At 40.9% G+C, this 26,909-nt stretch overlaps 1 long non-coding RNA gene across 1 annotated transcript; it reads right to left on the bottom strand.

Moving 5' to 3' along the window:
- Positions 1-380: 380 nt before the first annotated feature.
- LOC125357151 lies at positions 381-23,707 on the bottom strand. The gene is made up of 3 exons (XR_007212072.1): positions 23,529-23,707; positions 4,189-4,197; positions 381-390 (listed from the first exon to the last, which is right to left on the bottom strand). It is a non-coding gene; the product is annotated as an uncharacterized LOC125357151 (long non-coding RNA).
- Positions 23,708-26,909: the final 3,202 nt, after the last annotated feature.

Raw genomic sequence — 26,909 nt, 5'->3', positions numbered from 1 at the left:
AATATTGTCTAAAAGGAAATGTACTCTTTGCCTGACTTATGTAACTGTAACTCTACTTTTAGCATTTTCAAATAAAAACAAAAAATAAAAACCAAATAAAAATCCAGAAAGTAGAAAGACATAGTTTTTGTGTTCACATTTTAAAAAATAAATGTAATGTATACTCCTTCAATGGGGATGGGGCACAAAAGGAATAAAAAGAAGAGTAAAGATCATTTCTCAAATTCAGAACTCTGATAACAGACATTTCCTAGGTATATAACAGAAGCAGAGAAAGAACTTTAAGATATTAAAATATTTACATAGAATAATTTCTAGTATACATTTTGTCTAGAATTAAAAGATAGGAAACAGTGAAAATGAAATTACTTCCTCTGAGACTAAGAATAGCTTGGAAACAGGGTTTTGCGGTTGGAAATATTAGCTGTAATAAAATGTAATGCTTTCATAAAAAACAAGTGCTTCAGGTGCCAGAGCCTCTATAGAAACAGAAGAATTGGGGACGTAACCCATATCTGAGAGCTCTTCCTGCATTATGTGAATTACACATACATTGATCATATGAGATTCAGGGTAGTTTTCTCTGATGGCTCTTTTGCTCAGGACTGTCATCCTAGCTACTCAGGAGGCTGAAATCCAAGGATTACAGTTTGAAGCCAGCCCAGGCAAGAAAGCCTGCAGGACTCTTATCACCAATTAACCACAAAAAAAAAGTTGGAAGTGGAACTGAGTGTTAGTTGTGAACAAAAAAGCTCAAGGACAGTACCTAGGCACTGAATTCAAGCCCCAGAACAAAACAAAACCAAATTATTTTCTCCATCTCCATGTACTAAATCCAAAATTCAAAGAAGAGTATAATATATTTATTATAAAAATCAGCACTAACTAAAATTATTTCTGTTACTGGGTATATATTGGCTAAACTTCCTCCAGATCCAACAATCAAATTTATTCACTTTGTCTTTTTTGTTTTTCATTTACAGATAACTTTTAAAAAATATAATTTAACTTTTGAGTTGTTATTTTAAAGGTGATCCACCAAAGGGGTTCCCATTTCATAAGTCAGGTAATGAGTACATTTCTTTTGGGATAATGCCATTCTTTCCTTCACTCTCTCCCAATTTTTCCCTCCCATTCCCAACCACAAGTTTGTTTTGTTTTTATAGAGATCTCAGGACCCCAGATTGTTGGTCCCATAGAATATTGGAATGAGATTCCAAAGCTTTGTCTCTGGAGCTATTTATCTCTTTTAGTTTCCACTTCTTTGTGTATACGTAGCACTCATCAAGCTTTATCCATGATTTAAAACAGTGCCTATTTGTAATTAGACACTTTCTGCTAGAACAGTTGGCTGTGTGTGGTTAGGCTGGTAGTTAGTTGTTAGGACAACCTTGAAGGTGACCTTCCTGTACACCTGAGCACCATGATTCAGAGGACTACAGCCTTCCAGTAATGTCAGCACTGACCCACACAAATCCACCATACAGCGATCCAGTAAATGCAGCTGTAATCTCCCAGACAACAACTCTCAAAGATCTTTCAGGATCTCACACAAAAGCTAGAAGAAAGCACCAGGGCAGAAGGTAATCAGGAAATACTAGCAAGAGGTAGAGTACAATTCAGATCTTTACAGAATGCAAGGTAAGAACTGGGGGTCTTCTGGACACAAGGTCACCGCTACATTTTGGGCAAAGAAATTGAATTCTTCTGCCTTGGTTTTGGAGTTGGAGAAACAAATATAATAAATAATGCAAAAAAAGGATTATCACACAACATTATCATGAAGTAAGAAATCTTCAGATGTGCTCAGGCACCAGTGGTTCACACCCATAATCCTATCTACTGAGATCTGAGGATCGAAGTCCAAAGCTAGCTTGGGCAGAAAAGTCCCCATGAGACTCTTATCCCCAATTAGCCACTCAAAAACCAGAACTCGTACTGTGGCTCAAGTAGTAACTAGAGTGTAAGCCTTGAGCCCAAAGATGTTCAGGGACAGCTGCCAAGCCCTGAGTTCAAGCTCTACAACCTACAGGGAAAAAAATCTTTAGATTAAATTAAGAGGAGATTGAACTTGAGAAAAATAGGAATAATATGGTTCTCTGCTCCATTCATTCATTCATTCATTCATTCATTCCATATTTATGCTGATACTGGGGCTTGCTCAGCTTTATTGTTCTGTCTAGTGTTCTACCATTTGATCCATGCCTCTAGTCTGGTATTATGTTCATTAGATGGAGAGTCTCTTGGACTTTTCTTCCTGAGCTGGCTTTGAATAGAGATCTTCAGATCTCAGCCTCCTGAGTAGCTAGGGTTATAGGACTGAGTCACTAGCACTTGGCCTCTGCCCCTCCTAGGTTTCTGTTTCGACAGCTGCATCTTCAACATAAGAATGTGGCCTTGTGAGATGACCAGCAGCAAGAGCTCAGAGCACACTGAGCCTTTGAAGGACCCATATATCCCCTTAGAGGAATTGTCCTAGGGTTGGAGCTAGAGGAATAACATATTTGAGATCATGTTGTTAAAAAGAGCCATAGAAGCCAGGTGATAGTGGCTCATACCTGTTATCCTAACTACTCAGGAGACAGCAATATGAGGATCATGGTTGGAAGCCATCCTTGACAGCAAAGTTGCTGATACCCTTATCTCCAATTAACCAGCAAAAGGCTGGAAATGGAGCTGTGCTAAAAGCTAGTGCTTTGAGTACAAAAAGCTCAGGGAGGGGGCTGGGGATATGGCCTAGTGACAAGAGTGCTTGCCTCCTATACATGAGGCCCTGGGTTCGATTCCCCAGCACCACATATACAGAAAATGGCCAGAAGTGGCACTGTGGCTCAAGTGGCAGAGTGCTGACCTTGAGCAAGAAGAGGCCAGGGACAGTGCTCAGGCCCTGAGTCAAGGCCCAGGACTAGCAAAAAAAAAAAAAAAAAAAAAAAAGCTCAGGGACAGAACCCAGACCCTGAGTTCAAGCACCAGGACTGGCACACAAAAATTGTGGGGTAGGGTTCACAGAGGAAGCGGAGGTGTGACTCAAGTGGTAGAGTGCCAGCCTTGAGCAGTAACACTACGGGACGTCTCCCAGACCATGAGTTCAAGCTTCAGTACCACTCTGCGCACACACACATACCAAGGATGTATCCTTGAGATTATCCAGGAAAAGGAGTACAGCCTCTGGGGTTTGTTTCTCTGATTTGTTCTGTCCTTGGTGAGGGTAAAGGCCTCAGACATCATTTTCTCAATTAAATTCTAGATTTACTGAGAAGTGGTAATGTAGAAGAGATTGTTCAGTATAGCAATGGATCGATACAGGCTGAGCAGCCCTTACTTGAAATGAGTAGAACCAAATGTATGCTACATTTCTGAGTTGTTTATACATTGTATCTTGACGATTGGAATCTAAATACAAAATTTATGTTTCACATATATCTTTAGTTTGTTTGCCAGTTTGCTTGGACTCAGGCCCTGAGCACTGTCCCTGGCTTCTTTTTGCTCAAGGCTAGCACTCTACCTCTTGAGCTACAGCGCCACTTCCAGCCTTTTCTGTTTATGTGGTGCTGAGGAATCCAACCCAGAGCTTCACGCATGCAAGGCAAGCAAGCACTTTACCACGGAGCCATATTCCCACCCCTCACATACATCTTAAAAATACACATAGTCTGGAGTAATTTTAGATGATATTTTACCTTTGTGGCATGAAGCAAAGTTTTTATATGGCAGCTAACAGGCTGCCATATACAAGAAGATGCTGAATAAACTGTCTTGTTACCTGCTTCTTCCTTTTTTCTGCCTTATTTTTTCTTTCCTACTTTTCTTTGTTTTCCTTCCTTCCTTTCTTCTTTTCTTTTCCTTTTCCTTTCTTCCTTTCTCTTCTTTTTTTCTTCCTTCTTTTCTTTCTTTCCTTCCCTTCCTTCCTTTCTTCCCTCCCTCCTTCCTTTCTCTCTCTTTCTTTCCTTCTTTCTTTCTTTTGTGCTGGTACTGGGGCTTAATCTCAGGGCCTAGGCACTGCCCCTTAGCTTAAGGGATAGTGACTCACTACCAATTGAGCCAAAGTCCCACTTCCATCATTTTGGTGATTACATGGAGATAAATCTTGCAGACTTGCCTGACTCGGCTGGCTTCAAACCACGATCCTCAGATCTCAAACTCCTGAGTAGCTAGGATTACAAGTGTGAGCTACCGTCATCCAAATACTGCTTTTAACTGTGACCCATCACATGTTCAAGTGTTCTGTGAGGACTCAGAAGCATGTTGGTCTTTGGAGCTGAATTTCAAGTTTTCTGATTAGGGATAGTCAATAAACAAAAATAAAATTTAATTCACTAGGAGAAGGACACAATGTTTATTTTTGTTATAATAATAATTACAGAAAATTAAGGGCCACAGAGTTGTCCTCCATGCAGGTGCTCCATGAGAACGTGATCAAGATTCTAATGTTAGCATCAGAGCTGGATACAAAATTAAAAATACTTTCATTGTTGGCAACCATATGAATATAGTCCTGTCATCTGAACTTGACCTTTATTAATTCTCAGCACAGGGTCTCTCCCAACAGAGATCTTTTGTTCTAGTCTTTTTGGTTCTAGTTAGAGACAGTTGAGACTTTTGTTTTGGCCAGAGCAGAACCTTTGGCAAACTCAAGTAGGTCTAGACGAAAGTGACTAGGTGACAAGTATATCTATCCACATTTTATTAGAAAAATAAAAAATATGATATACCTGGATAAGCAAAGTACAAGGGAGTTATTTAGCTAAATTTGATGTTGTCTCTGTTTCAAGATTTTCTGTTTTTCAAGAGACTGAGTCTGAGTCCTGGTCCCCTTTCTTTCTTAGTGTTGTGGAGTTTTCTTTTTTAAAATTATTATCTTCCCTGAACCTCCATTTTCATGTCTAACAAGTGGGAAAAGTATTCCTTACTTTAGTGTTCTTGCAATGGTTAAGTGAAACAATAGCTACTCAGTAAATTATCCTTGAAACAACGTGACCTGTCATTGTGAAATTTCCTGGTCAGAAAATAACGCAAGAAATGATAGAAGTATGCATTGATTTCAAAACACAAAACCAAACAAAATTGGTTGTTATGCTTAGAGGGAGGACTTGTCTCCACCTCTCAGAACAATTGCTTCTTGCTGTGATTTGGAAACATAAAACTACATAAAGAAGGAAGTACTTGTCTCTTTCTAACTCCATCAGAGTAATTTTGAATTATGTCAGAAGCTTGTAGATTTATACCAGCTAGAACAACTTTAGGAATACAAGAAGCATTTCTTAATAATGATTGACATTTGTGACATCAAGTCACATGTCCAGTGTGAATAACACTTGCTTCTCAGATTTACCTTTTTGGTAAGAGTGGGTCAAGGGACTGTGTGCTTTCAATTGTTGCTTCTTTCTGTTCCAAGAAAAATCACCCATCTTGTGACTGATGTAGGAAAAGGACTAGGGAAAAATAGAGTACATGTGTACTTAACTATCCGAGGGACATAGGAATGGTCTATTTGAGCACAGTTGAGCCCTTCCTGACAATGCAGTGGCAGAGTATATCCCACATAACAGCCAGATATCAGCCAAGCCACAGCCTTAGGACCAGGCCTAGCCAGGCTGCTTGTCTCCTCCCAGAAACTAAAAAGACTTGTTGCATTTTTAGCACTTGCACATTGAGCATCATGTATTCTCTCTCTCTCTCTCTCTCTCTCTCTCTCTCTTCTTTCCTCCCTTTCTTTCTTCCTTCCTTCCTTCCTTCCTCCCTTCCTCTTTCCCTTCCTCCCTCCCTCCCTTCTTTCATTCTTTCTTTCTTTCTTTTTTCCTTCCTTCCTTCCTTCCTTCCTTCCCTCTCTCCCTCCCTCCCTCCCTCCCTCCTTTCCCTCTTTCTTTCTTTCCTTCTTTCTTTGTTTCATTCATTCCTTCTTTCTTTCTTTTGGTTGGTTGTGGGGCTTGAACTCAGGGCACTGTCCTTGAGCTTTTCTGCTCAAGGCTAGTGCTGTACAACTTGGAGCCACACCTGCACTTCTGGTTTTTGGGTGGTTAACTGGAAATAAGAGTCTCATGCACTTCCCTGACCAGGCTAGCTTTGAACCACGATCCTCAGATTTCAGCCTCTTGAGTAGCTAGGATTATAGGTGTGAGCCACCAATGCCTGGCAAGCATCGTGTATTTTCTAGGCAATTTCCATGTCCAAGGAATGTTTTGAAATCATATTTTCCTACTAAGAGTTCACAACCTAACACCAATTTAGCTACTGTGCCTCAGACTTCTCAAGGTTTGGCAGCTGGATTAATGTGCCTCTGGCTCTACTTAGTTTTCTTTGTTATTGTGGGGTCAATAAATGCGAGGCCATATTTCACTTGTCAGTATTTTGTGAATCTTAACCTAAGAAAATAAGTATGTAGCAATAGGAAATGCTTAGATTCCAATGCAAGTATTTGCTGTGTACATAGTACAATCATTGCACTGGTGGGACAGACAAGCCTATGATTGTTTTTTATTTGTTTGTTTGTTTTTTGCTGGACTGGGAAGTAAATTCAGAGCTTCACACTTAGGCAATCATTCTAGCACTTGAATCACATCTCTAGCCCAATGAGCTTAAGATTTTTCTCTTGCTTTTTCCATGTTAGAATATTCTAAAAGCATGCCAGTATGTGTTAATGTGCCTTCCATCTCACATCTTCAGCCCCTTCTACAAAACCAGTTGATCTGGCCCAGCCTAACTGCAGCTGGCCTTCAGCCCTGGCCATGTACCTGAGCCATGTTTTGTGTTTTATCTCCAGATGCCAGCTGCATCAGCAGAACACCCTCCACCCAGACCCAAACTCCATCCTGCCCTTCACAAAGAAAAGAGAAGTCTCCTCAGGGGTCTTGTTAGTTTCTCTGAGATTGGTCCTCATTCTGACCACCTGCCCAGACCTAAATCTGCCCTGCCACTGCACTGTCCAGATGTTACAAGGATGCCCCTGGATAGGGAGAAGCGCCATTTCTTCCTCTCCCATGGAGCAGGTGGATTTGTCAGCCTCATCTGGCAATAAGACTCCTTTTCCTGTACGTGACTGTGTCCATGTGGTCTTCTGGGATGGGTGCTTTCAATACAGATGGATTTCTGTGCAGATAGAGATTATGCAGATATTGGAAAACAAAACACAAATTGATCTCTTCTCTAGTAATGTGTGTGTGTGTGTGTGTGTGCGCGCGCACACACACACACACACAAAGGAAATGAATAATTGGCCAAAATGCATAGATGTGAATGACATATAAAAAATAAATTTCAAAAGAACTAATATACAAGACTAGAACAATACAAAAAGCAATAGCAAAAGAACAAAAGTTTCCAGGTGATAGAGTGTGGATATAGAATGGCTCCAAAGGCCGCATGTTAAATAAGAGTTGGTCCTCAAACCACAGAGCTATTGGTAGGTAGTGGGACCTTTAAGAGGTGGGGACAAGTGGGAGCAAGTTAAGCCACTGGGTTTGTAACTTGAAAGAAGTACTGAGATTTGCTGGCCCCTTTCTCTCTCTCTTTGTTTCCCAGCCACCATGAGATGAGCAGATCTAACCCACCGTGTATGCCCCACAATGACATCCAGCTGTGGATCAAAACTTCTGAAATTGTGAGCCAAATGATACCTTCCTCCTTGTAAATTGCTTATCTCATGTATATCATTATGGTAACAGAAGGCTGACTAATGCGCCAGGTAAGGGCAAGGTCAGTGAGTGGGAAGAGGTCTGAAGGGTTCCTGGAGTGCTGGTCACATTCTTCTTCCTCTTGTGGATGTTGGTACATGAATATGTTCACTTTGTGGAGATCCATCCAAGCATGCACTTAGGATGTGTCTGCTTTTCTATTCATATATCTTATCCAATTAAACAAAAAATGCACTTGAAGGAATAGAAGGGGCAAGATAAAGACCTAAATTCTAGCACCAGTTAATATCTTAAATAATGGTTACTGGCAATAAACGCATTGATAATATTTTTTATTAATTTAATTTATTTATTAATTGAACACAAAATTTTTGACAAGGTGTTGTGCAAAAAGGGTACAGTTACATAGTAGGGCAGTGTATACATTTCTTGTGATATTTTACGCCCTGTTTTTCTATCCCTTCTCTAGGTCAGGTAGACATATATGCAATATACAATGTCAATGATAATATTTTTAAATTGAATGTAGTCAATAATTCTCCAACTCCATAATCCTGTTACCTTCTCGTGTTGGTACACATCTCTCCATTATAACATACCTGTGCCACTTTGCTTCATTTCCTCAGGTGCTCGTGCGCACCTATGTGCCAAACAAAACTATACTTCCTTCTGGGGGGCCATGTTGACAAGACAGAGCTGGGGGAGAAATAGGGCACAGCCAGAGGCTTAGAGCCAGGTAGATGCTTGGCAATCTGAAAGAGAAACAGAGCAGACATCTTCCTTGGGCTGGAAACCTTATAGAGTACCAACTGCTAGTGTGAGGCTGGTCTTTGGAGACTTCAGTCCTCACTGTGGATTTGTAACCGCTGCTTATGATTGCTTAGTTATGATTGTTTACCTTAATTTGGCACAAAACAGTTTATCATCAGCTAACCTTAATTTGGCACATTCACAGCTTAGCCATGAGTGAAAACACAATACTCTACAAATAACCTGGGTCTTGAATGTCATCAGTCTTATACCAAGTTTTAAATAGCTTGATCAGGTTCTTTACCACACATAAGACATGGGAAAAGGAAAGACTAAAGAAAGAAAAAAACAAAAAGAACACAAGGAAACTTTTATTACTTGTTCCAACTTGAGACTTTTTGAATATTATTTGAGTCATTAGCTCTTTTAGAACTATTAAAGGACTTTAGTATATTTTATGCACCTCTGTAGCCCAACTATTTATTTTATGTTCTAGCAGGATGGAATTTAAAATAATCAGAATGGATTTTCTTTCCTCCTTTTCCTTTTTCTTTCTTTTTTCTTTTTTGGTCAGTCATGGAGTTTGGGCCTGGACACTATCTCCAAAACAGAACGTATGATGGAAAATTGTGTACATGTTGGAGGCTTTTCTCCTGTTGTTTTTGTTTTGTTTTGCTTCTTGATTCAACAGCTTTTCTGCCAGACCTTTTCCCAAAAGTACTGAGTACTGAGCAAGATATCATTTGTAAAGTCTTGTGTATTTGATTCCTAGGATGTTGAATTCTAGACAATTAACCCTACTGATAGAAGGTTAATTATCAGTTCTAAGCTGTACAAACGCATACACACACACACACACACACGTAAAAACAAAATGAATTGGAAGTTGTCATGCTTGCTAATTTGAGATGTTACAGTATAAAAGGGTGAATATGTTTTCAATGCCTTCAGAGAGTGATTCCTTCCTTAAACAACTTGCATTAATGGGTTAAGAATAGTTAATTTTATCTATTGGGTTCTTGTATCAAAGTTGTCCTGCAGCCTTTTAAGTATCCCTTGTGTGATAGATTTGGAAAGTGAAGGCCCTGGTGTAAATCAAATTGATATGCATGGCATATCTAAAAGGTTTTGTTTTTTCTTTCTGGTTGCCTGTGAACACCTTTGTGTTGAGATACTTCTGTCATTCAAGAGCCAGGTGTAGATCTGTTTGGTATAGATAGTGCACTCATCTAACTGTGCCTCTGAAAACTTTATGGTATTAGACTATTTTCATAAATAACTTGGTGAAGGCATTGAAATACATTAAATGTTTGAAATCATCAGTTACTTGTTGCCAACATCATGTGGACTTTCATCTTGGCTCTGCATCTAGTTCCATTTTGATAACTTCCTGCTGACGTATGCCTATAGCAATAGGAAAATACCTATCCACACATAAATCCTAAGCAATGCTCTTTCATCCTTCTACTACATAATTTGGAACATCTTGCATCTGTAAACGTTTCATAACTTATGGCAGAAGTTTAGCTATCCTAACTATTTATATTTGGACATGATGACTTAGAATGCATATTTGAATGGCATACCTGTATAATAGAATATATAGCATATAGAATATATAGAATAAATAATGTGACTTGTATGAAAATTCACACTAAAATTTTGACTTGGGTGATGATGAGATTTGAGACACTACTTTGCTAATAATATCAACATTCTTTTTTTACTATTAAAAAATGGAAATCCCAAGGCCCCACCTACAGGATCAGAGGCTGTAGAGAGAATGCAACCTTGGCTCTGCCCTATGCATTTTTCATCTCCAGTGGGCTTGTTAGAACATGCTTTCCGGTTTCACTGCTTTTTGAGCCTCTATTGCCTCACATGTGTCCGTATCATATTTCTCAGAAGGAAATTGTAAGGCCAACCCCAGAGTCAAAGTGAGAGGGTATGGGGACAGGTATGGAAAGGGAGGTAGTGAAGAACTAGCAGGTTTGGAAATGATCGCAGCACACTTACTTTTCAAGTAAATTGGTCAAAGGGAGTCGGATATCCTTCACCTACTTTACTGTATTGTTTACTTTGGCTTAGCTTCATGCTGATTTCAAGAAAAGTCAGTGTTTATGTTATTCTTTTAAAGTCCTGTCTTTGACAAAACACTACATGTTGTTTTTATTAACATTATAAGTCAACTGTGAATTATTTCCTGGCCAGAAAATGTGGAAAGCATCAGTGCCATTAGAGATCCCTTGAGAAGCTGCCAGGCCGCAGTGTCATCATCATCTTGGAGCTTAACCTGAGAACCTCTTTTTAGCATATTTATCTTTCACTATTTTGAATGTGTTTTCACACAGAGGGACCTCTGCTCTATGCAATCCCATTAAAAATAAAGGCTCCTGTTAAGCATCATTAAATATTTATGTAGCTGCTCATGAGTAAAGATTATAAATGTACCCAGACTGCCATCCCTTTTCAAAGTAATGTCTTGAAAGAAGTATTTAGTCATATCACTTGCATTATGAAATTGGCAAGGCCTTTATGCTTTTCTCTGTTCTTTTTAGCTCATACTCTTATATGTTCTTCCCATTCATTCACCTTTTCATCTGATGACTTGGGATTGCTCTTGATTGCTTTTGCCTCCACACTGATACTTAGCACGGTTAAGTTTAGAGAAAATCCCAAGGGATAAAGTTGGGGGGTCTCTTGATAATGCAACAGAACAATGTTTGGTAGCCCTGAAGTTGTTCTTAGCTTGGGAGCAGTTTCTTCATGGAATTTTAATTTGTTTTTTAAAGAATGCCTACTAAGGGGCTGGGAATATGGCCTAGTGGCAAGAGTACTTGCCTCGTATAGCTGAAGTCCTGGGTTCAATTCCCCAGCACCACATATATGGAAAACAGCCAGAAGGGGCGCTGTGGCTCAGGTGGCAGAGTGCTAGCCTTGAGCTGGAAGAAGCCAGGGTTGGTGCTCAGGCCCTGAGTCCAAGGCCCAGGACTGGCAAAAAAAAAAAAAAAAAAAAAAAAAAAAAAAAACCCAAAGATTTACATAAATCCCTCTCCAAATCTGGGTACCTCTTGATATAACTTACCTCCCAACAAATTTAAACATCAAAAAGTATGTGCAAGCTAGGTACCAGTGGCTCCGGAGACTGAGGTCTATGGATCATGGTTCAAAGATAGTCTAAAAGGAAAGTCCGTGAGACTCTTATTTCCAATTAACCACCAAAAAGCCACAAGTGGAACTGTGCTCAATTGCTAGAGTGCCTTGAGCAAAAAAGTTTTGGTGCAGGGTCTAGACTCAGATCCTCAGATCTCAGCCTCCCAAGTAGTTAGGATTATAGGCATGAGCCACTGGCACCCAACTTCATGTTTGTTTTTAATGGGATATATCTTTTTTTTTTTTTTTTTTGGCCAGTCCTGGGGCTTGGACTCAGGGCCTGAGCACTGTCCCTGGCTTCTTCTTGCTCAAGGCTGGCACTCTGCCACTTGAGCCACAGCGCCACTTCTGGCCATTTTCTGTATATGTAGTGCTGGGGAATCGAACCCAGGGCCTCATGTATACAAGGCAAGCACTCTTGCCACTAGGCCATATCCCCAGCCCACGGGATATATCTTTTTTAAAAGATGTTTGTACCTGATATATATGGTAATTTTCCGAATTAGTTGTTAGTTATGATTGCTAACTTTAGAGATTTTTTATTATCATTAATAACTAATGTTAGTTTTATTTCAGTTAATATTATTATAGATATGCCCATTGGTGTAACCTAATATATATTTGGAAGTCCATATGTCCCCAGAAATCCTTGGCACTGGCTGTGTTTGGAAATTCAGAGTTTGGGAAGGTAATTGATGGCCATACAATATATCTTCCTAGACTAGTCCCCTCTGCCTTGGGTGGCTCCCCCTAATCAAACTTGTTAACATGTCCTCAGAGATCTGAACAGGCAGTCATACTAAATAGAAACAAAATATTGGTACTACTTCATGTCTAGGAAGTTTAGTTTTATCTCCAAAGTTTGCACTCAATTCACAGAAGAGATATTATGGGTCTTTATAATTTCTTTAACTTAAAAAAAGTTTATTAACTTCAGTTCTCAAAAGAGGCTACCTTTACCAAGAAGGGAGATGGGAAAGAATTATGAGCCAGCAGTAAAAGGAGATTTCTACTTGGTGTCTAAATACTTATTTCTCATTAGAAAGATTCATAATCCCAGTACTCCTGAAATGCTATAATGTAAATGTTATAAAAATGTCAGTCTGGTTTGTGGTTATAAAGAAAAGAAATTATATATACATATATACACGTATATATATACATATACATATATATACACACACATACACACACAGTATAAAAAGAAATAAACAATTTTCTGGGTGCTGATGGTTCACACCTGTAACCCTAGCTATTTAGTAGTTTGATGTCTGAGGATTGTGGTTCAAAGCCAGCCTGGGCTGGAAAGTCTGTGATACTTTTAGTCACCAAAAAGCCCAAAGTAGAGCTGTGGCTCCAGTGGTGGTGTCAGTTTTGAACAGAACAAGCCAAGTGAGAGTGGGAGGGCCTGAGTCCAAGCCCCAGTACTGGCATGAAAGATTTTTTAAAAAGTGCATAGTAGAAGAAAGCCAGTGTACCTGAAACCAGGGTAAAGTGGGTGGAAAAGCCAGGGAGTCCCAGGCCCCAGGGGATCTTCAAAGTGAAATCCCCAGTTAATAACTCACTGAGATACAAACCCAGCACATGGCCCATGCAGCTCCTTGATCAGACCTGAGCAGCACAGAGGCCTTGTGCTCTTCACACCTGGGAGGTGAGACATGGGCAGAGCTTCCCAGGTCACAGGAGGGTCCAGTGAGTCACCTAAGGCCCAGTCACCTCTGGGAGGACAGTGTGGGAACCTTCTGCTCCTGGAGGAAGCAAAGGAACAGCTGGATACTGCCGTGAGCAGGGTTCCCCACCACAGCATCAGCTCCCAGAGGAGGCCTCAAGGACTGTTGTGAAATAGGAAAAGCTCGTGTCTTCAGGTTGAATTCAACTTCTTGGAAGTAATTTAAAGAACTGATGATGACTCACATAAAGATCATTAAAGGATGGTAATTTTTTCTTGGCAATGTGCTTGTACTAGGAAAGATATTTTTCTGTGCAAGATCAAATTTAAAACCGGGCACCAGAGGCTCACCCCTCTCACCTAGCTACTCAAAAGGCTGAGATCTGGGGATTATGCTTTGAACACAGCCCAGGAAGACAAAGCCAGGAGCGCTCATTTCCAGGTAAGATTTTCTAGCAAAAGGCTGGATGTGGAGATGTGGCTCAAGTGGTAAAATGCTCTAAATGCTAGCTTTGAGCAGAAAAGCCAAGCAAGTCTACAAAGCCCTCAGTTCAAGCTCCAGTGCTGGCACACACACATAAAAAAGAAAAATCCATCTATTACCTAAAGTTAATTAGGTACCATGTGGGTAGATACCAATAAAGGAGTCTGTGACTCCTAGGATTTTGATTTCTCTTGCAAATCATTATAGGCAAAAGAGCATTGGGGAGGTCTTGCTCAGGCATGTAATACACCTTCCATAGTAATCCTTTATATATAGTAACTTTAATGAGTACTTTACATTCTTTGACTACTTTCAACACTTAGTGTGTCAATATGGCTTTATATATTTTTAAATTGTTATTGTTATTAAGGTAATGTACAGAGTGGTTACAGCTTCATAAGTTAGGTAAAGAGTACATTTCCTTTTGGACAATGTCCCCATTTACTAATATATATATATTAGTATATATACTATAATAATATATAATATAATATATAACTATATAATATGTATATTAGTATATATATATATTAGCAAAACTCTAAGATCATCTGTTTAAAGATGCATCGTTTCTGGGGCCAGGATAGGTGCATTTTTCTCACTGCATTTGAACATAGAAACAAACAACAGAACATGAATGTCAAAATATTTTTCTGGTGATACCACTTGAAACAAACATTTTAAGCTAGTTTTGGTAAAGTATGAATTGCAGGGTTTCTGAAGGCAATTTAGAGTATTTAAAATATTAAAATGCATATTTCATGGAATGGCAGATTTGTAGTAAAAAATCTAATTTATATAAATAAAATTAAAACAATAAAAATCCTTGCCATTGAAAGTGAGCTGTGGCTCAAGTGATAGAGCACTAGCCTTGAGCAAAAAGAAGACTGGAGCAGAGCCCAGGCCTTGAGGTCAAACCCTCATATCAGCACCAAAGACAACAAACAAAATTAAATTAGATAAATTAATTAAAGTCCTTGCCCTTAATTATTTAATTACTTTTTTTTTCATTACTGGGGTTTGACTAAGGCCTTGTCCTTGCTAGGCAGGTGCTCTACCACTTGAGTCACACATCCAGCCCATAGTAAGAGATTTTTATTGAAGCCTTCTATGAATCTTTAACTAAATTGCTTACAGGTAATGTGAAACTTCTTTTCACAATGTATGCACACTAATCAAAATAGAGATGGGGAAAAAACAAAGTTCTGATGGTTTTGTATTTTGCATCAATAGTATGAAGTTGTATTACACATATTGTTAATACAATTAATATTATATTAAAGAGCACTTTATAATCAAGTAAATTAACATTTCACAGCAAAATGTATGGATATTAAAACTAAGTAGGTTGCAAAAGGATTATAAGTAAATATTGTTTTGCAATATTACTTATAATAGAACTGCAAAACTTACAATATTTTTTAGTTATTAAAAATAATGACACAAATTAAATGGCCATACATAATTTATGCTTCTGTTTAAATATTAATGTTTAAATGGAAAAAATGAATATGGTGAAGTGCATCATGACAAAAACAGTCTTTCTGGGTTGCACAAGGATGTAATCTTATTCCTGTGAAAATTTACCAGTATAATCTACATTTTCAGTTAGATATATGACTGGGGAGGAATTAAAAAGCATGTGCAAAGAGAAGACAACAGTGTAAAACACTTTTACGCACAAAAATACTTTACACAGCTAAAAAACCAAGCAGGATTTGTTGAGTAAGCCATGCAGATAATGCCCGAGGAAGGGGAGTATTTGTAGATTATTATGGAATTGTTTCAAAATCTCTGATCAGGCAAGCAGTTCCCCAATATGTGATTAGTGTGTTGGTGAACAAATGTAAATAACTGTGTGTGTGTTTGTGTGCATTGCTGACAACCCAGACCAGCTTCTCTAACTAAAGATACAGATAAGTTTTAGGTCCAGAAACTTGCAGTCTATAAAGATAATATATAGTATAAAATCATGATATGCTTAAGCATGCCTTACATATTATATATGTTCTCTGATATGCAATAGGTACAATGCCACACATTCTCCCATGTGTCATACATATGTGTCATATATGGGAAAACTGCAGATAGCATAATAAATGAATGAAAATAAAACTGAATAAATATTTAAAATAGAATAAAATTATATTAAATGACCAATGACTTAAAAAAATAATTATTAGCTATAAACCTACCCTTTGTTGTTGCTTAAATATTAGTGGTATGGTAAGATCTTAATAACTCCAACTTTGCGATGTTAAAATTCTGTTTTCAGCCAGACACTAGTGGTTCATGCCTGTAATTCCAGCTTTTCAAGAGGTTGAGATGTGAAGATCAAGGTTCAAAGACAGCCTTGGCAGATACACCTAAGAAACTCTTATATCCAATGAACAGCAATTAAAAACTAGAGGTGGAGGTGTGGCCCAAGTGGTAGAGCATAAGCCTAAAAAGAAAAGGAGTACACAAGGCCCTGAATTCAGGTATCAGTACCAGCACAAAAATGTTAAAAATAGCATTGTTTTGAAAGTTCACTTCTAAGCATTACACTAAGGAATAGTATATGTTGTGTGATCTTAAAAGTCTAAGAGACCTGGCTGGATCTTTTTTAAAGTTCTATACATAATACATATTGCCTATCTTGAAAAACAATGCCACTTCCAAAGTGTCATTAGAATAAGTGAAGGAAAAGTATATGTGATTTATAGTATTGCAGGATTTTTCAAACTACTTTTTTCTACTATTGCCAGATTCTTCTCGAAGGACAGAGATTCTGTGAGAAGTGGAAAGGCATGTGTCCTTTTGTTGTTCGTTTTTTACATTATCTTTAAGTACTGTGCAAAGGGATTTGAAGTCCATGTATCCGTTTGGGAGTACAAAGCATCTTGATCAATGTCTCCCCAATGTCATTCTCCCCACCTCCCCGCCCTTCCTCACAGGTCACCTGGCTCCATTTTCACCTTTGTTCCTTGACTAGCATGTCTGCATTGGCCCACTGGCCTCCCCACCAGCCCTGCCCGCACACCCCCTGCCCAGGTCTGCGCCATGGCCGCCCTCACGGCGAATTATATTATTAACAGGGACTCCAGAGCCAAACTTTACAGCAGTGTGTGTGTGTGTGTGTGTGTGTGTGTGTGACTGTGTGTGTGTGTGACTGTGTGTGTGTGGTGATTTTCTTTTATCCCACATGACACAGATTCAGGCACAGAGTGAACAGAACCTTGAAAATGAATTTGGAATAGATGCAAGGAAATGATTGTCACGCTTGATGGGGACACAGACAGACGGGAGGCCGAGAGCAATGTGGAGGATGGGAAGCATAGGCACTGGAGTGGGAGGAGGAGGGGAAGGGCAGGGGTGAGGGACAGCACTGGGAGGAGGAGGAGGGGAAGGGCAGGGGTGAGGAGAGCACAGGGAGAAGAAGGCAGGGACAGTCTGGACACTGGAAACCCAGAGAAGCTTCTTGAGAGCCAGAAGTCCCTGGTGATGGCTGAGTGCCTGGCTGAGGCAGGAGTACTGAGGTCAGTACTGGCGGTAGCCAAAAGCTGAGTGAAAACAGCTGAGTGACCTCATATTCCTAATGATTGCTGGAGGAGTTTGGAAAGTATGGCAAGAAAATAAGATGTTTAATTTAAAGAAAACAAGCCATTCAAGCCCCGAGAGAGAGAGAGAGAGAGAGAGAGAGAGAGAGAGAGAGAGAGAGAGAGAGAGAGAGAGAGAGAGAGAGAGACAGAGAGAGAGAGAGAGAGAGAGAGGTTTTAAGGGGGAGAAATGGGTGGGAAGTCAGGTGTTGAATCTCAGAAAAGACTTAAAGGAGGGTCTATGAGAAACATTGAGGAACAAACAGGATGCCTTCAGCAATATTCCAGAGCTGTGATATTTAAAAATAGTCACCTTTTAGCCAAGTACTATGGCTCGCATCTGTAATCCTAGCTACTCAGAGGCTGAGATATGGGGACGACTGTTCAAAGCCAGCTTGGGCAGAAAAGTCTTTGAGACTTTTTTTCACCAATTAACCAGCAGAAATCCAGAAGTGGGGGTGTGACTCAAGTGGTAAAGCTCCAGCCTTGAGTGAAAAAACTATGGGACAGCGCACAAGTTCTCAGTTCAAGCCTCAGTAGTAGCACAAAGAAAGAAAAAATAAATAACTGCTACTTGAAGACTTTCAATGAAATATACACCCAGGGCAGAACCAGGGAGAAAAGAGAAACATTCAGAGAGTTTACTCTCCATAAATCTGTCCTCATTTCTTTCAGCTGGGAGTTATTTGGCCTTGTCTAAATCAATACCTATATTTTGATATTTCTTAGTTTCTGTCTTTTACTATACTAAATTCATTTGTAAATTCCTTTCAGATAAGTAGGAAGTTCCTTAGGGACAGAGTTCATATCTGTCAAACTTCTGCAATACCAGTTTTATGCCAAGGAAATGTGTTTTATATAATATAGATTTCAGACCATTGTGTGTAGACAAATTGTGGATTTCATGAATTCTGAAGAGAAACCTCAGCATTTTATATATCTCTTAAATGATAGAAAATAAGAACAGCTGCTCAGTAGTCAAACTGGCATATGGCATGGGGTAAAATATTAAAAATGAAATGAGAGAACTATAAGTAGTAACATCATTTAACTAGTAACTCTAGCTAAAATTCTACATGCAAACTTTATCTTTTCTGTAAAATATTCCAAAGTCACTTTGCATGCGATTTTCTCATTCTTTTAAGTTTAGTTTTAAAAGTTGTAACCATTTTCCTTCCATGAATGAATAAATTGGGTCCATTTTATTTTAGCTATATAAAAATTAATTGAAGCTTGTATGTTCGATCATCATGCCTATATTACAGAGTTAGAAAAACTTGAGAAACATAAAATGTTTTTCCTCACAATAATGTATACAATAGTAAATCACTTTTTTTGTAACACATAAGAGTTTACATTTTTGATCATTGGTTATAAAATGGTAACCCTTCTGCACAACACCTTAATAGTAACACTAAAACTATATTTAAAAATAAATAACGAGTACAAAAAGGTAGTAGTTATATTTCATTTTGGGGTTTTTGTTTTTTTTTTTTGGCCAGTTCTGGGCCTTGGTCTCAGGGCCTGAGCACTGTCCCTGGCTTCTTTTTGCTCAAGGTTAGCACTCTGCCACTTGAACCACAGCACCACTTCTGGCCATTTTCTATATATGTGGTGCTGGAGAATCGAACCCAGGGCTTCATGTATATGAGACAAGCACTCTTGCCACTAGGCCATATCCCCAGCCCTCATTTTTAAGTATTAAGAAACATTCTTCCAGGCTGGGGATATGGCCTAGTGGCAAGAGCACTTGCCTCGTATATTTGAAGTCCTGGGTTCAATTCCCCAGCACCACATATACAGAAAATGGCCAGAAGTGGCGCTGTGGCTCAAGTGGCAGAGTGCTAGCCTTGAGCAAAAAAAAAGAAGCCAGGGACAGTGCTCAGGCCCTGAGTCCAAACCCCAGGACTGGCAAAAAAAAAAAAAAAAAAAAAAAAAAAAGAAAGAAACATTCTTCCCCAGAGATTAGAGCAAAGGTGATGAGACTATAGAACATCAGAGTTTTTGCATAATAACTAACCTTTACTATTGAGATTTATATACAATGAGTCTTATTTTTTTTAAGTGACTCAGAACAGGCAGTGTTTTTAGTATTAAGTGTTTGCCTTGTATACATATGCACATATATGCATATGTATGGGAGTCAGTCCTGGGGCTTGAAATCCAAGCTTAGTGCTCTACCACTTGAGCTAGAGCTCCACTTCCAGGTATTTGTTTGTTTTTGCTAGTTAATTGGAGATAACAATCTCACAGACTTTCCTGCCTGGACTGGCTTTGAACCTAGATCCTCAGATCTTAGCCTCTAGAATAGCTAGGATTACAGGCATGAGCCACTGGTGCCAGGCTGTTTCTTTATTCTGTAGAGAGATCTCACGCAGCTCTTTGCCAGTCAACACAGGATGAACCCATGAACGACCAGCAGGATTCTCAAGAGGCCCCTTCCCTTTGAAACCAAACTTTCTGCAAACAGGGAGGCAGCCCAGGAAGCAAAGCCTGCACAGCAGAGCTCCTTCCATCCCAGTTCTAGATACCTGGTGATTTGAAGCTCTAGATTGGGGTTTCCGTTCTCTGCTTGCTTCTTCTAACTTGTTAATAGTTTCTTTTTCTTTTTCCTTTTTTTTGGCCAGTCCTGGGCTTTGGACTCAGGGCTTGAGCACTGTCCCTGGCTTCTTTTTGCTCAAGGCTAGCACTCTACCACTTGAGCCACAGCACCACTTCTATATATGTGGTGCTTTTTATGTGGTGCTGAGGAATCGAACCCAAGGCTTCATGTATGCCATGCAAGTACTCTACCACTAGGCTATATTCCCAGCCCATCATTAATATTAATAGATGTATCAGGAGATGTTTTCAAAGGCCCCGTGTGTTGCTAAAGTCATTACAGGTGGTGGCTCATGGGTTATTTTTAAATTTTATTTTTTAGAGTGAATAAGGACTAAATTCTAGTTTATTTAGCCATAAGTGTGTGGAAACTTTCTCTCACACAGTAACACAGGGGAGGAAATGACCATAGCCTTAGTAAATTAGGACCTGAATTACAAGAGTGAACTTACTTGATTTGAAGGGATTGTTGAAGTGAATCTAGAATCTCAATAGTTTCACCCAGATTTTCTTCTCATCCATGGCTCAACCAGGTCCCTGCCCAGTTTATCACCCATGAACCCAGGTGGGCAGAGCTTTCTAAAACCTTGTGACAAGCCTGGGCTGATCACCGAAGCTGGGGGGCAATCTGCCTCTGAGCTCCCCAAGTCTGTGAGTCCACAGGAATTGACCAGGAACAACACTTCCACTCAGTGTTATTGGTCAAAGCAAGGCTTGGGGAAGAAGCAGCTTTGGCAAACAGATGTGCCACATCTGGAAACAGAGAACGCATCTCATACCTGCAGTTCTATTCGATGCATTCATGTCAAGACAATTCTTTTCATGTAACTCTCTGGGTTCTAAAGGAGCTTCCTACAACAGCATACAGAGATTTAAGGAGGATATTGCTTTGAAGCATACTACCTAGGCAACTACAAGGGAAAGAAAACTTAAATATACTAAAAGCAATAGTGCCTAGGCGCCTGCCTGCCTGCCTGGAGCACTATGGCATATGAGCACCATGGCATCTGGCTTCTATACCTTATCCAGGTGGTAGCTTCTCTGGAGACAAAGGGGAAGTAGGTAGGTCTTAATGATGAGTAGGAGTGGCCCATTATAGTTCTAGGGCAGGGAGTTTAGGTGTGGGTGCATCTGGGGGCTAATGGGAGGATCTGGGGACCCAAGGTAGGGGAAATGCTAACATTCCCCCATTTGTTGTTTATTAATAACAGAGGAGGGGTACCAGGCTGGGGGTATGGGTGGAGGCTGTTTCTTCTGAAGCTACTTCTTCCTGTAAAGGGGCAAAGTAGTCAGGGGTCCCTGATTCATCCTTTGGCTGTGTACCATCCAAGAAGTATTTGTTTAACAGTTTTGTTAGTAAAGATCCTCATCATTTCCATGAGAATGGTTATCAGAGCCAATGGGTGTCATGATCTCTTCTGGCTACCTCCTGCAGCTTGGGCACATCAAGGAGTCACTGGGGCTGGGGTCTTCAGGATCCCTATCTGTGCTGGACAGAGCAATGTTACGTAAGGTCTCCAGTTGCCTGTAGTAACAGGATGGCCTTGAACTGCAAGTTTCCAGGTGGCATCCTGAGTGAGGGATGTTAACCTGTTAAAAAAGACTTTTGAAAAGGTCAGGGTAAAGGCTGACAAGCTCACAAGACCAGTTAACATGAACAACATGAGAGGACCCACCCTGACCCTGACCCACAAGCCAGAAAAGTTCCATTTGGAGCACAAACCCAATTGTGGCCCATTACAAGGAAGGAGGAATAACTGGACTGGGGACAGGAAGGGAGTGTTTAGGGGTATGTGGGGGGGGGGGTGGCAACTGAGTAGTGTAATGGTTGGGAGTAACCAGTCAGAGGCTAATATATATATATATATATATATATATATATACATATATATGTATATATATATATATATATACATAGCAAGTAACAGAGGCAAGAATGCAAGTTCCTGTCTAGATGGAAAATGGTCAGGTATGGATATTAGGTGGGCAAGTAACTATTCCTCTTGAGTCTGTCCAGTTGGAACGTGAACAGGTGTGTACACTATTCCTCTTGATCCTACCCAGTTGGAGCATAGACAAGTGTAGACATTAGGGGGGTAAGCAACTATTCCTCTTGATCCTGTCCAGTTGGGACATAGATAGGTATGAACATTAGGTGGGAAAGCAACTATTCCTTTTGATTTCCCAGCTCTAATTTTGAAAGTGCAAGTTTAAAGTGACTCCATTTAAGATGTGACTTCATCTCCTCTTACTCCATGGTTCCTTGTTGTCAGGACTGACCTCATCCTGAAGGTCTAGGTGCTTGTTGTTTGGATAGCTTGTCCCAGTTGACATTCACAGGGTTTAAACTCTAGGCCAGCACTCTACCATTTGAGCCAGAGTGCCGCTTCCAGCATTTGGCTAGTTACTATGAGTCTCTTGAACCATGCTTTCAGTCTGGCTCTTTGCTGATTAGTAGGGAGATGGAGTTTTAGAGGGATTTTTTTTTTTCTGCTGGGGCTGGCTTTGAACTGAAATCAAAGGAGTCTTGGCCACAAAAGCCCTTTTTATTTCCAATTAAGCAACAAGGAGACCAACAGGAGTAGAGCTTACCTGTAATTTGTTGAGAATTGACCAATAAATACTTGCCAGAGTTCTACAATGAATGAGAAAATTCAGTAGATGTGATAAGAGTTTTCAAGCAGCAACTGACTGGCACTTTAGAGTTCCTTGGGCTATTTTCTGTGATCTGAATTAACTCTCAGAAAACCTTTGAACCTGAACAACATTTTCCTAATTCAAGAATTATTGCCACTAGCATTGTGCCAAGAATCCAAATTTGGCACCTTTTTGCTATTTACCAAAATGCATCTAACTGCAAAATAGCATAGAAACCAAATCATATCATTTCTTTGTCTATATTCCCCTTGTCTAACTTGTGGGGATTAACATTACCGGCAAGTGGAAGAGAACACCAGTCAAGAGGGCAAAGGGTCAGGACAATGTAAGAGTTTCAGCTTCAGTGGATCCTTAGTGGCTTGTGTTTTCCATCCCAAATCAGCAGGCTTAGTTAGGCATGTGTGATGGAGGCAGGCATGAGAGATGGGTTGGATCTGGGCAAGGCTGTATTAGCATCTCTCAGCATCCCTTGGATGGATTGTCATACCTCCTGCTGGGTTGTCTGCAAATTTCTACACAGACTGGTTAAAGACATTTGAAATCTTCCAGTATTCCCTGGTTGCTTCCTCTGAGTACTCTGGCTTTTGCAGGCTCTTACCCTACTGGTATAAGCAGGGTGACAACTGTAAAGAAGATTTTTTTTTAATTTGGATAACAACTGTTTAATTCACTCATTAGATGGAAAAACCTGGTAGATATTTGGGTAATGACCTTCAATTATATTAATAAACTTTGTACATATGAATTGATTTGGACCCAATACAATTTAAAACAGAAATTAAAAAAACAATTCTTAAGTTTGCTCCCCCCCAATGAAAAAATGGGCTTCAGGAGTCTCCCAAAACATAGAAGCATTTCAAGATTATACCAACACACATTTAGACCTGTGCAGCAATTATTTAATTCTAAGATGCATACTGTAAAGAAGATTTTTGAAGGCTTGGGCCTGTAACCATTTCTTGCAAGTACAGTCTAGAATTCACAGTTGGTCCTCATGTTCAAACCTTTTCCCAGTCACAAAATCCACACAGACCAAAGGCCAACAACCAAATCTGCTCTCTGCAGCGGCCACGTCAGTTTCTGAGACATAGAGGGGGAAGACACCAATGCTACTCCAATGCAAACCTGTGGCCACCAAACACAACTCTGATCCTTTTAACCTTGGAGTAAGAGTCACAGACATGTGTCAACTTACTGCACACTTGAAGTCTTGGCTGCAACTCTGTCCTGACAGGCCCGTTATAAACCCATCTCTAATCTTGGAAGTATACACTATTAGCATTTCCCTAGCCTCAGGTCCTCAGCTCCTCCTACTGGCCCCCAGATCCACCCATACCTACTCACTACCTACCTACTTCCCCTTTAACCCCAGAGAGAAGCTGCCACCTGGATAAGGTGCAGATGCCATGTAGCTCCCTCTCCCATGGGAACTATGGCCCCACTAATAAACCTCCTTATGAACCTTCTTCTCCTGTCTGTGATTCTCTCCACATGGTCCTCTGGGATGGCCGGGACAAATCCTTTCATACACAGTACTGAGTCTTTCAGAACTGAGCTACTTGAGGCAGGCAGAGCCAGGGCAGGAGTGCTCTAGGCCTGTCAAAATCTTCACAGGAACACTGTTAGCATTTTCCCTGCCTTAGGTCCTCAGCTCTTCCCATTAGCCCCCAGATCCACCCAGACCTAAATTCCCTGCCCTAGAATTATAATGGGCTACTCCTATTCACCAATAAGACCTACCTACTTCCCCTTTAGCTGGAGAGAAGCTGCCACCTGGATAAGGTGCAGCTGCCATCTTGCTCCCTCTCCCATGGAGATGTGGCCCCAATAGTAAACCTCATTATAAACCTTCTCCTGTCCATAACTATCTCCTCGTGGTCTCCTAGGATTGCCGGGACATATCCTTTCTTTGGTGCCGAACCCGGGATTTGGTGCCGTTCCTCAGTGGATTTGCTCCCCCATTTCTGAAGGGTCCAAGCTGCCCCCAGGACCTAGTCTGCTGTCCTAAGCCCACTTAGAGCACCACTGAGGTAGCTTTCTCCTGACCAAGTGCTCTACTTCGATCCACCACAACAGCGAGGGATTTGAACCTCCAACCAGGGTGAGTGACCATTAGCCCGGGGCTCGGATCCAATTTTCTGTAAGGCCACCAGGCCAAGGCCACCAGGCTGTACTGACCAAAATCTTGACCCCAAGTTCTGAGCCCCACTCGAGAGAGACCATAAGCCACCGGGCTAGGTCAAGGGAAGCAGCAATTGTGGTGAAGACTCCAATTTGCTGTTTATTCCCTCACTCTGGCAAACAGAGCCCCACTGGGACAATGGTGGGTAGCTCTAGTTCAGCTCCACTGGTCACTTATCAAGGGTGGGAGACAGTTAAAATGCTTCAGGAAAGCTGCTCAAGTTTGAGTCCAATCTTAAGCCTCGTGCAATCAAATTTGGCCCCAAATTTGGAACTCCATATGGCCCCTTCATGGGACACTGGACCCCTGATATTTTACAGGACTTACATAACTTCTATTGCAATGGAGTCACCCTCCCAAGGGAGGGTATTCCTGGTTCCTCCAAGATTCGACCACTCAGTCTCCAGCAAAAAGATGATAAAAAGATGGATATATTGGGGAAGTAAAAAACAAACCGACCGGCCAGGGCCACAGCTCAGACTCGGGAGCTAAAACTGCTATGTGCGGCCTTCCTGGCCAGGTTATAAAGGCAAACATCACATAGTCAAACCTGCTACATGCAGGTGGCCAGTGGAGTCACAGTCTGTCTCATAGTATCTGTTTGAACCAACCAATCATTCTAGTTAGAATTGGCGCATGGATTTGGTGGGACTCACATGATGCAGGTGGATACGCCTACTAATGGGAGGGCACAGGTTTAACCTTGAATGTTCCTTGAACCTTCCATGCCTCAGGTGAGTCAAGCAGTTTACACAATCTCATCGTAGTGAAAGGGAACTTCCCTGGATTGAGCAGACAGGGCACACTCCCAACCCTGAGGCTCAGGGGCAGGGGAGAGCTTAGTGAAGATGGAGTCAGCTTCTACTCTCTTTAACTGAGATGGAGTCAATCTGACACCCCTCAACAGCCAATGATGGCATTGGCCAGATCTGACCTCCATATTACACTATGAGCACTCGGGCAAATGGAATTCTCTTTCTCTTTCTGCCTCTCTCTAAACTCCGCCTGCCTGCCTACCTGTGATATAGGATGGGCTGGTACCAGCTTCCAAAGGTGCCAATGTTTGTTTAACACCTGCCTAAAAAGACACAAAGGAAAGGTTTTTCTGTTCTTGATATTGTTGTAGGGAGTATAGCTGACACCATCTTGATTAGGGAAACATGGTAGGAAATGTTGGAGGGAGTAGATTAGGTCAACCTGGCCCCAAAATTCTGCTTCTGTAAATGGCTTGCTTAACTTGTTTGTTGCTTGCTCTACCCCTGGCATCAAGCCCCAACATCTGTGCTACACTTTTACATCTATAAACCCCAATTTAAGGACTGCTCGTGGTCATGGTGGCAGCTCCTGAGTCTGTACTGTGTCCCTGGCCAGTCAGCCCACTTTTCACTGTTGCAGTTCAGCTCCCGAGTCTGTGCTGCATCCGTGGCTGGTCAGTTCGCTTTATGCTTCTCCAATAAATCCATCTTTTTGCTTGAGACTGTCTGAGTGGTAGACTCTTGGAGGAACAGGAAACCCCCTCCCTCGAACCCTGTAACAATATCTATGTTAATTCTGGAGATTCTGTTAAATTCTGCTTGTTGTTGGCTAATTCCTAAGTTTTTCTAGCATTGACCACGTGGTGGACAATAGAATTGGTTTTAACAAGCGCCATCTTGGTTCCATCAAGGTAAATTTAAAAAAAAAATACTCTTGGAGATGGAGTCTCCCCCCCCCCCCCCCCCAGCTAATGGGCATGCTCAATTCCTAGAAGCAGGGCGGGGATGTGGAGACTCAAGATCCCCATAACCCTGCCCCCACCCTGAACTCTGTAATTGCCGCCTTGCAATTCAAACATTCAAAGGTTAAAGTGTCTTGGGGGCTGGGGATATGGCCTAGTGGCAAGAGTGGATATGGCCTAGTGGCAAGAGTGCCTGCGGCCAGAAGTGGCACTGTGGCTCAAGTGGCAGAGTGCTAGCCTTGAGCAAAAAGAAGCCAGGGACAGTGCACAGGCTCTGAGTCCAAGCCCCAGGACTGGCAAAAAAAAAAAAAAAAAAAAAAAGGTGAAGGTGTCTTGCTGTAGCCCTGTTAAGGCTCTGAGCAGCTCTGCTACCATTACGCCATGCCATGTCTGTTCGTGTCCTGTCTCCCATCTCCTGGACCTTCTCTGGTCTTAGTGAAGGGGGGAATGAAGAGTTAAAGTAAACCCCATTTTCAGGCAGCCCCC

This window comes from Perognathus longimembris, chromosome 9, assembly GCF_023159225.1.
Source record: "Perognathus longimembris pacificus isolate PPM17 chromosome 9, ASM2315922v1, whole genome shotgun sequence".
Lineage (NCBI taxonomy): Eukaryota > Metazoa > Chordata > Mammalia > Rodentia > Heteromyidae > Perognathus > Perognathus longimembris.
Note: the sequence above shows the minus strand (reverse complement) of the source record. Positions and strands in the feature narration are given on the sequence as shown.